The sequence below is a fragment of the Coenobita brevimanus genome, chromosome 2, assembly GCF_032717465.1.
Source record: "Coenobita brevimanus isolate Jiangsu-jjx chromosome 2, ASM3271746v2, whole genome shotgun sequence".
NCBI lineage: Eukaryota > Metazoa > Arthropoda > Malacostraca > Decapoda > Coenobitidae > Coenobita > Coenobita brevimanus.
In genome coordinates this window covers 15,364,391-15,378,191 of record NC_136955.1, presented here as the reverse complement: position 1 = coordinate 15,378,191, position 13,801 = coordinate 15,364,391, and positions in this window count along the sequence as shown.

The following is a 13,801-nucleotide window of genomic DNA, read 5'->3' as shown; positions in this document are numbered from 1 at the left end:
AAGTGTGTCCATTCTAGGCAGCTGAGACTTCATCATGCTGTTGCCAACATGATCTGGACGCTGCTGTTCCATTCATGTTTGCAGTTTGTTCCTTATTGTATTGTTTACATATTGCCAGCGCTTGTTCAGCACACATGTGGACGCGACCTAAGTGTGCGGCCACTCATGCTCAAAATATGTGATCGATAAGATGAAACGAAGCACCGGGTTTGAGCTACTGCAACATCAGAGTCTGAATGTTGGACGGAACCCTGAGCCTCAATTACTTTTAGTCTCTCACATGTTCAGGGCAAGTGTGGCCTCATCTTAACGTTTTACACGAAACACTGAAAATACCGGAGCTAATGGATCACTGAGGTTTTGAAGATATTTGTTAAGCTCTGAAAATATCCATGAAACACAGAAATTTTCTTGAAGCATTGAAAATTTTCTTCAAACACTGAAATATTTTATGAAGCGCTTAAAATGTACAAAATTCTTTGAAGCTGTACCTGAAGCATTGAAATAATTAACAAAGGAAAATACAGAAGCATTAGTGAAGCATTGTCACTAGCAGGCTATACACAAAGCACTGAAATTACATGAGAAATAATGAAGAAGAAATCACTGATCTATATAAACCACTAATTTACATAAGAACTAATGAACCACTAAAGCACTGATAGCATGAAGTACTAAAATTGCATATGGAACCCTGAAATTGTACATAAACACTGAAAATTATACCTGAAACACGGAAAAATCGAATGAAGCACTGAAAGCACAAGACGCAAAAACAAACACCAGAGAAGCGTCCAAACAACGGGGAGACAACAGCATTAAAAACACACGGCAAAGATAATCGTAAAGCCACACATGAAATAATAATATATATACAGTAGCACTAGAAAGCACTCAAAAGAGTGCATATCTCCGCCAATGCCATTGCCATTAAAATGGATTCAGATCCGGATCCATGGAGATATTGTGTGGAATACAGATCCGCCCTCAAATTTAATTCCGCAAAATTTGATTGAAATTCATTGAGAACCTTTGGAAATATGGTGAGGGATTCATAGGGTCCGGATCCCCCAAATCTAATAATTTCTTGCTTGGCCCACGGCCAGCCCTTTCAAAATTTCATTGAACTTCAATGAGAACTTTTGGAGATATCGTGCGGACAAACAAACAAACATAGGTGAATGCATAACCTCGTCCAACTTCGTTGGCAGAGGTAATAAGTAACAGCGATAGCACAACGCAACACAGCAGAAGCACATCAAGGAAATGGAAACCAATAACGCCACACATGAAATAATAACATAAGTAACAGTGATAGCATAACGCAACACAGCAGACGCACAACAAGTAAGTGGAAACCTTTGACAGCAGCATCCATTCGTGTATTACTATAACGGTAAAGTAATATTTATATAAGAGGAAGGCTACGACTTTTACCAACAAACACTATATTTTGTAAATTTCTTGACCTCACCCCCGACCAAGTTTTAGGCCCAATGAGACTCCTCCACCCTTACGAGGGGTCCGGTGGGAACAAAGCCATAATTTTAACCTCTGCACACGAAATTTTGCTCGGGCGGTGGGCTACGACTGTGTAAACTGTTGTTGCACTAGGTTAAAACACACACACACACACACACACACACACACACACACACACAACATTACAACGGAACAACAAAGTATCACAACACAAAATTATGAAACACACACACACACACACACACACACACACACACACACACACCACTACAACGGAACAACAAAGTATCACAACACAAAATTATGACACACACACACACACACACACACACACACACACACACACACACACACACACACACACATTTTCGACAAAACGCGAATTACAGCTACGCATCCAAACAACAATGCAAAAAATGAGTAGTAACGACACAACAACACAGTATCGCAAATACAGTGCAAGGATAACGCAACAACAATATCAACAACATTGCAGTAATAACACAATAACAGCTATTTAACGTAATACAACTCTATAGCATAATAATATCAACGTATCAGCTCTACAACACAGCTAAAATAACAGAAGAATACAGCACAACATAGGAGGAAAAAAACACAACACAAAAACGCAAGACAGTAAGACCATGACAACACTACAGACTAAGGGACAAAAACACAACCCATCATAGGACAATAACACAGCAAAACCCAACCCAACACAGCACAGTAACAAAGCAAAATTACGACCTAACGTAGCACATAACACAGTAGAATCCCAACCCAACACAGTATAACAACGCAGCAAAACATAACCCAACACAGCACAATACCACAACATTAATACAACCCAATGTAGATTAAAACACAACAAGAACACAACGCAACATAGCACAATAACAGCAAAATACAACCCAACATAGCACAGCGCAACATCCAACATAGCACAACAACATAGCACACTAACAGCAAAACGCAACCCAACATAGCACAATAACACACCTCAAACACAACCCATCATGGCAAAATAACAGTAGAAACAACTAACATAACACAATACCACAGCAAAAATACAGCCCAGTGTAGCACAATAACATCATGCCAACACAACATAGCAACGCAGAACCATCATAAAACCACAATAACAGTACAACCAACATAGCAGGACATATATAGCAATAGCATACGAATTTAAGAACAACACAACCTAACATGGCAGAAACACCACAGCATTACATCAAACAAAGACAATATTGTACCACCGACACGTCAACAACAACAACTTAGATGGAACGAAAACAAGAGGTGAGCTATCCAGGCACAGACAGGTAAAAGTATCACGACCAACATCAACAACATTAACAGTATCAGCGTCAACAACAAAGCCAGCGAGGAAGCCAGGATTAGACAAGAGCAACGGCAACAGCAGCAGCAACAGCAACACCACCACCACCAAGAGCAACACCACACTCCCTGCTTAGCTCTCGTGGTGAGCGGACCTCTTGCCAGTCTCTCTCGAGTATTGGACTCTGCCTCAGTTACTGAGAAGCATTTTTCGGGAGTTTTTCCTGTTTTTGGCCATTGCAGGACTTAGCCTAATTTACTTAGGCGATTTTTCTCTTTTTTTTCTCTGTTTCTGGGTGGACTCTGTCTCTGACAGATAGCCTTGCGAGCTTGTGTGTGTGAGTGTGTGGGTGTTTTGTGAGTGTGTTTGCGAGTGTGTGGGTGTTTTTTTTTTTTCTTTTTTTTTTTCTTTTTTTTTTTCCGGCTGCCGTTAGTGTCTCTCTGCGTGGTACGAAGCCGAACCCTGAAGGGCTGTCGTTAGGGCAGTTCCATGAGGGGGGGCCATTAGGGCCTGGTTATAGGAAGCGCAGAGAGCGGCTCTGATAGATTAGGGAAGACCCGAAAGAGGCAGTGGCGGGGCCTCCCACGTCGCCCTTTAGAGGGCGGGGAGCATAGGTAGCCCGTCACTGTAGGGAACTGCCGGCTTTTTCTTATTTTTTTTTTTTTTTTTTTTTTTTTTTTCACAGTGAGTGTTGGTGTATCTGTTTGGGTGTCTGTGTGAGTGGCGTCTTTGCGTGTTTGTGTGACTGTCCCTCAGGGACATGAGACGCACCCAGATCCCCAGGCCTACGGGGCCACCGCGCCCATCCCAGTCCCAGCAGAGGACGACTCGCCCTGCTGCTACACCAGGCGCGAAGCGAGAGCGGCGTCTCTCAGATGCGAGCTCTCACTCGTCAACGTCTGGTGACGTCTCCGCCTCCACTTCTTGTCGCCCTAAAGGGCAGGCTCCCCGCGCGAGGGCTGTCGCCTCAGCCTCCCCCCTTCCCACTTTGGCACGTGCAGCTAAGGTTGCACGTGTCCATGAGGCTATGGAGGAAGCTGCTTCGGCTCCGCTTCCCGTCCCTACCAACGCGCCCTCTGCTAATGCCCCTACTGCTGCCTGCCCACGCCGCCAGGCCCTTACCACTGCCATGCCATCTCCACACAGTGGAGCCCGTGCTGCACAGGCACCCGGTGCCGACCATTCTCCCGCTGGAGCTGCCCCTGCTACTACTACTGAGGACACTGACGGCTTTATAACTGTGGCGTGCAAACCACGGCGAGCGCCGCAGGGAAACACCGCTCCTCCAGCATCAAGGACTTTGGCGCCACGGCAGCCTTCCTCTACTCGTCGCCCCTCAGTGTCAGTCGTGCCTCCTCCACCTCCTCGCTCGTCCTTTCCAGCCTTCCGCGTTCCCTTCCAGGCGGGGTTCAGCACGAGCTACAATGCAGTAGCCGCCTTAGAGCAACACCTGCCGGGCCTAGTGGCTATGAATCGTTACGGCCGCGACGACAGCTGCGTGCTGATCCCTACCGAGGAGGAGTCTTATCTGCGCCTGAAGGCAGTGGCGGAGGAGGAGGCCCCATTTGTCAAGCTCGTGGAGCTCACGCAGGGCGCCCAGACTACAAGGGCGACGGTCATGGGCTATCTTCGGCGCATGCCGGTGGACATCCTTCTGAGGCATGCGCTAGTAGAGGCAGCAGAACGCTGTCAAAACCAGCGCACCAGGGAGGAAACACTGCAGGTCTGTGTGACTCTGCGAGGGCCTCTCGTGCCATCCCTCGACCTGGGCAATTGGGGAGTTTTCCATCTCCACCCCTTCACGCCGGAACCGCTGCGCTGTTACCGGTGCCAACGCTACGGGCACCACCGTGCCAACTGCAACCGCCCCGTCATCTGCGGCATGTGCAGTGGCGCCCACGATACGGACGAGTGCCTGCAGCGGTTCAAGGCAAAGCAACCAATTGCGGCCAAGTGCCCCAATTGCTCAGGACGACACCACGCGTGGCACCGCAGCTGCCCCGCGAGGGTTCAAAGAGTGAACCAGGGTCGAGAGAGGCAGGTTGCTTTTGTGAAGGAAAATCAGGCCACCAGCGCCACTCCAGCTCCCTCCGGCACCTTCATCTGGGGACAACAGCGCCGCCCTCCCAGTCAGCGTCCACCACCTCTCAGCGACCAGGAGTTCCCTCCATTGCCCTCGGCTCTTACTGTGGTCCAGACCACAGCAGAGGTTCACCGCCAACAGCCGCCTGTCTCACCACCACTTCCCACGGTAGCGCCAAGTCAGCCACTGACGCTTCCGCCACCAGTACCTGGCTCCACACCCAGCCCACCCACTGCTGCTGCTCCACCAGTCCTTGCGTTCACGGCGGAGGATCTGCGGGACCTGGGTTCCCAAATTGCAGTGGCCGTTGCCCAAGCAGTATCCCTCAAACTGGGGATCACCCTCAAGGCGGCCTCAATCGCCTCCGCAGCCGATCGCATCATCGATCGCGCAATTGCCAGGAAGCAGCATGGTCCCAACACCCATCCTGCCCCTCGACGTCCGGCTCGCTCAACAGGGGGACCACGGACTCCCCCCCGCAAGCCGGCTCGCTCTTTCAAGCAAGCCAAGCCCAGGAAGGCCGCTGCTCTGTCTTCCACCCCTCAGCAGAGTCGGCCTCGCCCCCTTCCAGAGCAACAACCAATGCACGTCGTGGCACCCTCGACAGCCATGGCCTCACCTCCGTTGCTGGAGGACGTCCGTCTCTGTCTGTCTCCGGACGGCGGGACGGCTCCCCCCTTTGACTCCTTCAGTGGAACTGCCTAGGAGCATGGAGCAAGCTCCCGCTCTTGCAGGAGGCGGCTGCGAGGGACCGCCCCCATATCAAATTACTGCAGGAGACCCTGCTCCCAGACAGTTCCACATTTCGTCTCACAGGTTACACCACCCATCTCCTCCCGTACGTTCGTGGCGTCACACGGGGATGTGCCGTTCTGGTTCAGGACCACATTGAGTGCACAGACTGTGAACCTCCTCCTTTCTGTGGACCTGATGTGGAGGTTCTGGGCGTGGTTCTCCACCTGGCTACGTCGTCCCTGACGGTATACAACGTGTACCGAAGTCACAGGGGCTCCCTGGAGATGGGAGATTTGTTCTCCCAGGCTGCCAGGGGCACTGTGTATATCGGGGGCGACTTTAACGCCCACCACGCCTTGCTTTCATCGCCTCTCCCGTCCAATGATGCAGGGCGGCACATCTCTTTGGTACTGGAGGAGATGGATGGTGTATCTCTCTTAAATGATACAAAGGTCGCTACTCATGTGGCTGGGGGCCGTCTCCTATCCTTTGTGTCGTCCCCTCTGGCTGGATCTGCGACATGGTCACTTCACCCCCACCTCACTAGTGATCATTTCGCAGTTGAAGTTACACTACCAATGCCTCCACTCCCACCTCCCCCTCTCCCTCCACCGAGGTGGGATCTCCGCAGGGCTGACTGGCCGGCTTTTGGCCGTGTGTTAGCTGCGGCCTTTGAGGCATCTCCTCCTGCCCCGGACCTCGAGAGTCGAGCAGATCAGGTAGCCCGTGCTTTTTCCCAGGCTGCCTCTCTCACTATTCCTCTGCAGCGACGATCCACGCGGTGCTATTGGGACGGCTGGATTTACTGCGACAGGGTCAGGGAGCTGAATCACAGGCTCAATGCAGCACGCAGGCAGTACCGGCGGCGCCGTACATCCCCTCACCGTCGGTGCTTGGCTGCTGTCACACGCCATGTGACGTTGGAGAAGCGTCGCCTTAAGGAGGAGGCGTGGATTAGATGGCGTCGAACCTTGGATTCTCACTCCACTCTCCGTGAGATGTGGAGGAGGATCCGGTCCATCTCTGATCCACGTCCACCTCGACCACCGTCACACCCTGACCCTGCTGCTGAAGCCAGCCGTCTTGCTCAGCATTTCGCGGATCGTTCTGCTTCCCACAATCTTCCGCAACCCGTCCGAGCCCTACAGGAGCAGTTGTCGGCTTCTCGTGTCGCTGCTGTACAGGCTGCTTGTGCCAGACCTGACCCCGCTGATCCTCCCATCACCAGCAGGGAGCTTCATAAGGCGCTGTGACACAGAACCGACACTGCACCTGGCCTCGATGGGCTTGTCTACTCGCTCTTGTCTCATGCTGGAGATTGTGGTAGTGAGAGACTGCTTGGTCTGTTCAATCTCTCGTGGTCTGAGGGCCGTTTGCCGAGGTCGTGGAAGACAGCTATCATCCACCCGATTCCAAAGCCTCGCGATCCCGACGCCATGCGCCCTATCTCGTTCCTTAGCTGTGTGGCTAAGACAGCAGAAAGGGTTGTGCGTGCCCGCCTTGCCTGGCGTCTGGGACCGTTGCACCCGAGGACTTTTGCATACCATCCTGGCAGGAGTGCTTCTCACTGCCTTGCTTCCTTCCTCGGGGAGCTTCGAGGTGGACGGGGGATGGCAGTCTTCCTCGACCTCGAAAAAGCCTTTGAGCTGGCAAGCCCTCTAGCCATCCAGGCAGCCCTTGCGGCCCGGGGAGTTGGGGGTAGACTTCTCTCATGGGTGGGGGATTTCTTTTTGCACAGGTCAGCAGGGGTCAGGTTTCAAGGGGAGCTCTCACCGTTTTACCACCATCTTAACGGCACGCCCCAAGGGAGTGTTCTCAGCCCCTTGCTTTTCAATGTCCTTGTTGAAGGGCTATTAACGGTGGATTATGGTCCCGGCGTGACTCTGCTGGTGTATGCTGACGATTTGGCACTGGTCTTTTCGAGGGGGGACTGTTTCACCCAGGCACCCGCTGCTCTTTCTCGGCTACACGCCAAGTGTAATGAACTCGGGCTGAAGGTCAACCTCGGGAAGACCAAGTGCCTACCTTTCGGTCTCCGCCCTCCAGGCCGTTCTCTCTTGCTTGATGGCTGCAGCATTGAGCTGGTCACGCTCCACCGCTACCTGGGCATCTATTTTGATGCTGGCCTCACTTTCGCCAAGCACGTCAGGTACCTGCGGGAGCGGGCTGCCACCCGAACTTCTGCTCTGCGTTATCTGTCTCGTCGCAGTCTAGGGGCATCCTATAACGTGTTACGCACCTTTTTTGTCCACGCTATCCGCTCTCTTGTGGACTATAGTGCCATATGTCTCACCAGCCTTGCCCCACGTCTCTCAGTCCTTGGAGGTCCTTCAAAATGAGGCACTCCGCACCATGCTACATGCGCCACGTTGGACAAGGTTGGTTAACCTACGTCTGGAGAGTGGTTTTCCTTCACTGGCTCATAGAATTGCATTGCGTGCAACAGCTGAAACACTCCGGCTTGTGCATCGCCATCCGCACCTGCCGGTCTCGGCTTTACTGCGGCGTTTAGCAGGCCGACCCCCTGACCCGCTTACTCGCCGTGACTGGGCTCGTGCCACTACGGCCCTACTACAGGATTTGGGCGTGGCTTCGGAGGTGTGCAGTGATCCTGAGGTAGACTGTCCAGGTTACTTGCCTCCTCCCCCCTGGTCGCCCCCCCCTTTCACTGTTGTCTATCCCTCAGTGCCCAAGCCTCGCCACTCCATTCCGGCAGTTCTTCGGCAGGTCAGTCTTTGTAGCATCTCTACTGTCAACTCAACAGCTTCGGCAGTCTATTATACGGACGGCTCAGTCTCATCCGATGGCTCAGCGGGGGCGGCTTTTGCTTTGACTTTTCCTTTTGGACCATACACTGAATCCTGGCGCATCTCCACGGGGGTCTCAGCCTTCCAGGCGGAGCTGGTGGCTCTTCTCGGTGCCTTGCGTCATGCTTACCGGCATCAGCATCAGCGAGTCGTTCTGCACACTGACTCACTCTCTGCCCTTCAGTGTCTGGAGTCTCTCACGCTTACATCTCACCGTTTCCTACTAACGGCTATATATACTGTTGCGTCTTTCATTCAGCAGTGTGGTGGCTCAGTGATTTTTCACTGGGTCCCTGGACATGTTGGCGTTTGGGGGAATGAACTGGCAGATACAACTGCACGTGCGGCTAGCACCCTCCCTGCTGTCACATTTCCGCTTCGCCCCTGTGCCACCCGTGTCCTCTCAGAGGTGTATGCCACTATCTACAGGCGTACCAGGGATGAGCATGAACTCTGTATTGCCGAGGGATCACGCTCGGCTGCCTGGTATGCGGCGGCCACATCTTATTCACCTCTTCCGATACCAACTGGATTACCCAACTTTATTCTAGTTAGGATTAGGCGTCTCCGCTTAGGTTTCCTGTGCTACCGCCAGGTTGCCGGCTTGGAGCCTGACCCGTGCCCCCATTGCTATGCATGGTCCGCCGATCCTTTATCCCATTACTTACTAGACTGTCCGGCCACAGCGCTGCTTCTTGCAGGTCCTGGCGGAGGCTTCCCTCGTACTGGGGATGATGTCTTTGATGCAGCTAGGGTTGTTGGCAATGCATCTTTTCAGAGAATTTTGCGCACTGTGCGGGACTACCCTCCTCCTCGGTAATTCTCTCAGGCATTGATCCTGCTTTTTTTTTTTTTTTTTTTTTTTTAAGGCTTTTCTCTGACGGGCTCTTAGTTTGCCCGTGCCCCACCAAGTGTGGGTAAATATCAAACAACAACAACAACAACGCAACACCACCACCAACAACAGCAACAACACCAGCAACTACAACTTTCAACAACAATCTGAACAAAATAAATAACCACTGTTACCACAAGGACAGTATCCATCACAACCACAACCACATCACAGCCCTGTCATCACAAGTAGTCTCCAGCACCATTATCTCACCACAGCCATATAACTACCACTGTCATAATCACCAGCATAACACAGAGTCAGCATCACCACCACCACAGTTACTACCACAATCATCACTTTGCCGTAACGCCCAGTGTCACAGCCTGGATCACCACCATCACATCAGATCATAGCAAAGCAACCACTACTGTCATAGCCAACAACAACCAATAACGGAATCCTCATCACCACCACATCACACTGACGCATTAGGCATCATCATCATCACACCATACCCACTGTTACAACTACAATCCCCACAATTCATCACATCCGGCATCACACCAGAATCAGTCACCAGAACAATAATCTTCATATCCACCACAACACAACTATAGTCGCCCCTCCATCACAGATGCACCCACTACCACCACCATAATGACCACAACTACCAATATCACGTTTCAGCCAAAGAACTACAACCACAACAACAACCATTAATACTACAAGCATCACAACCTCTATCATCACACCAACACAACCTTCACAACTGCTACCACACAACCACCAAAACCATACCACCACCACAACCACACAACCACAACAACCACCACAACCACACTAATCACCACTACCACACCACCATCACAACCACATCACCACCACTAGCACATCACCACTAGCACACCACCACTAGCACATCACCACTAGCACACCACCACTACAACCAGATCACCACCACTAGCACACCACCACCACAACCACATCACCACCACAACCACACCACCACCACTACCACACTACCACCACAACCAAACCACCACCACCACAATCGTAGCACCAAAATCACACCACCACCATCACAACCACACCACCACAACCACACCATCACAACCACTCCATCACAACCACACCACCACCACAACCACACCACCAAAACCACAACATCCCCACATAATCCGCAAACATATTAGTGGGGCGCTGGAGAAACTGGGAAAAGAAAAACAGAAAACTTTGATCTGCTTCACCACCATAGCAGTTACAACCGTACCCACATTACCATCGTACCTACACATTCCCTTCACCATTACAGTAACAATAAGAAAGATGTAAAAAAAAAAAATCATAGCAGCAACACATATCACAACCCCCAATACAATAATAATACCACAGCTGTCATTGTAACCACGTCAACAATCACCATGCCCATTACAATAGTCCTAAATGAAAGCCGCAGTTATGACGGCCATCACTATAACAACGTCCACACACACACACACACACACACACACACACACACACACACACACACACACACACACACACACACACACACACACACACACACACACACACATCACCACCACATCCATAACAACCATCATAACTCTAACCATATTCACAAGTAATAATAAGCCACACTGCTACCTGAACCACTCCATCACCACTACCACACTACCACCACAGTCCCACCACAAGTACTCCCACAACCACAGTAATCTCCGCAACCACACCAACACCACAACCACACACGACTACCACATCATCATCACACCCATAACAACCACTACAACCTTACTGCCACTACAACCACACCGCCACCACAACCATAAACAACCACTACCACACCACCAATACAACCATAACAACCACTACAACCACACCTCCACCCAGCCACATCACCTCCACTGCCACACTACAACCACAACCATAGGAGCCCCCACAACCTCAAATATAGCAACTACCACAGCCACAACCAACAGCTCCTTACCACAATTACTAGACATCCGCTTGCACAACATCACTACCATACAGCCACTAACACACCACCACTAGCACACCACCAACACCACACTACAATCACAACCATAGGAACCTTCACAACCGCAAGTATAGAACCGACCACAACCACAGCCAACAGCTCATTAGCCACAAACAGATCAAAGAGACAACTGAGGAAACAGGAAAGAGAAAAAGGATGAATTACGTTCCTGTCACCATAACAGGAACACGAACAACATTAACAACAACAACAACTATTACAGTAACAGAACAGCAGCAATAACAGTAATAACAAAGACACATTACAACAACAACAACATCAGCAGTAACAGGCATTACAATTATCATAACACCACCTTCATCAACAACAACAACCATTATAATTATCACAGTAACCAAAAACAACAAAAACACCATCACCATCACCACCACCACCCATATCACTAAGAACAACGACAACAGTAGCAGCATCAAAACAGCAAACACCAATGGAACCACTTTCTGACCGCAATCACAATCATTATCATCACCATCACAACGACAGTAACGAGATGATTCACAACAACGATCATCTTACTCACAATGATCACCGCCTCAACAACAACCATAACAACATACGCCATCATAGTAACAGCACCCAAATCACAATGGCAATCGGAGTACCGAAATTATTAAAAACAAAAACAAATACAACAACCTCATTATTACAACAATATCCACGCCAGCATCACAACACGAACAATCTTAGCAACTGACAATCTTCCTCAAACAGTGACATTACATCATACGAATACGATACCTCACCCTGCTATCACTAACACACCTTTCCCAAATACCTCCATCACAAAGATAACCATAACAACTACACCACCACAGTCACAACCACCACCACAGCCACGACAACACCCGCGGATAGATCAGCGGGACATATGGCAAAAATTGTGATGAAAGGAAAGAAGTAGACTGCGGCCATTATCACGAACGGAACAGCATAAACATCTATCCCAACAACAACAAGTATAGCAAGAAGTAACACTCAAAGAGCAACATCCACGCCCACCAACTGGTCTAAAGGCCGAATATTTTGCTTTGCCTTGTGATCTTGACCTTCGACAGAGTATTCTCAAAATGAAAAACTTCATGCATGCCTAATCCTGAACCTTTCCACCAATTTTGGCTAAAATAAGGTCAGAACTGCTTGAATTTAGGTTGCCAGTAACCTTAACCTTTGACCTTTCCATGTGACCTTGAAATTTGACTGACTGCTCAAAATCGAGTCACTTAATTCATAATTTGACATTAACACATCCACAGCGTTTAGTCTACGTCAGATAAAAACTGTTTAAGTTAACCTCGCCACGTATCAGTGAGCTTTGAGTTTTTGTTCTGAAAAACAGTAGTTAATCCATTGGGTGATATTTGACCTGTGGACAAAGTTTGATCGGAATCAAACCAAAATTGTTTTAGTTATTATTATTATTATTATTATTATTATTATTATTATTATTTTTCATACAGACACACGGGTTGAACTTTGACTTTACCTTGTGAGCTTGACCTTCGACTGATTGTTCTCACTTCGCGAGCGCTGGTGTAACTATTAGTCATCACCCAAACAACCGATCCGCCACCATCATCGCCGTTACATGTTCATCTCAGTCACCACTTGCCCGGAATCAAGCAGTCCTGGCATGTATTCGGTATGAACGGTGGGACGGTGAGTGTTAGTGCCAAAATGGTGACATGTGAAAGTTGTGTGGTGCGTAGGAAGACTCACTCAGAACATACTTGTGGCCTTAGTTTGTGGCCTAAGCTTGTGGTCTTAATTACACGCATAAAACGCAACAGTACAAATATTAATAGCAATAACGATCATAACAACAATAAACGCTAACACCACAACACCGCCACAACAGTCCACCAATTCCACACAACCATAGAACCCTTACCCACCATTACAGCCACAGTAACAGTGTCCACAACAATAACAACAATAATTACATCACACTTTCACCGCAACCTAATCACCCACAACCAAAATATAACCACACTGTCACTACAACCACCCTACCACCACACCTATAGGCCATAGTAACCATCACAACTTTTGCACCACAACGAGAAAATAGCTACCACTGCATTTTATATTGTTACCATCACTATACCTGCAAAAAATCACAACCACAAGTACAAAACTAAAGCAACCACAACCTCAGTGCATCCACCACAGTCGCACTCATAACCACAAGAAAACAACAACCACAGCAACATGAGCCAACAAAAACTCACGCCAGCAAGGAAAACAATCACACCAGCAAACAAAACAATCACACCAGCAAACAAGACAATCACACCAGCAAACAAAACAATCACACCAGCAAACAAGACAATCACACCAGCAAACAAAACAATCATACCAGCAAACAAAACAATCATACCAGCAAACAAAACAATCATACCAGCAAACAAAACAATCACACCAGCAAACAAAACAATCACACCAGCAAACA